The sequence below is a fragment of the Apaloderma vittatum genome, unplaced genomic scaffold (assembly GCF_000703405.1).
Source record: "Apaloderma vittatum isolate BGI_N311 unplaced genomic scaffold, ASM70340v1 scaffold26192, whole genome shotgun sequence".
In the NCBI taxonomy this organism is placed as follows: Eukaryota; Metazoa; Chordata; class Aves; order Trogoniformes; family Trogonidae; genus Apaloderma; species Apaloderma vittatum.
In genome coordinates, this window is record NW_009705621.1 from 1 (window position 1) to 570 (window position 570).

Below are 570 nucleotides of genomic sequence, written 5' to 3' on the forward strand. Positions count from 1 at the left end.
CACGGATGCCCCATGCATGCCCAGCCTGAGCAACACTCAACCACTCAGCCCCACACATGCCACCGTCTTGGGACTCCCATTTATTCCCTCCTGGAATTAATTGGCCTTCCCTTTCCTCCGTGCACCCATGTGGGCGTTAGGTGAGTTTTCACCAGCACGTCGAGGTGATGCAGCACCTTCGCCTGGGCAGAAGAGCCCCGGGATTACGGCTTTCTGCCCCATTTCCACGCGCGCCTACATCCTCATAGTAGAAAGGGACCTTTAATCCTCAGCAAATACTGCGGGAAGATCTCAGATGCCGGATAAAAAGCTTAAAGATGAAATGTTGCAAGGGTTGAAAATGCTTATACGGGTGCAGAAAATGGTTATTAGCTGGGGGATGCGGCCAGGTCACTCCAGCCGCGCTCAGGGACTGACAGCGGGTCCTGCAGTGGCTCAGAGCTCGTACAGGGGAAGCAGGGCTGGAGGAGAGCAGCTGGGCCAGGAGGAGGGGTTGCTCCCTCCACACCAGCCCAAGGGGAGGTGGGGTCGGCACTTTCGTAAAATCCTCCGCTTGAGGTAAAATTTAAC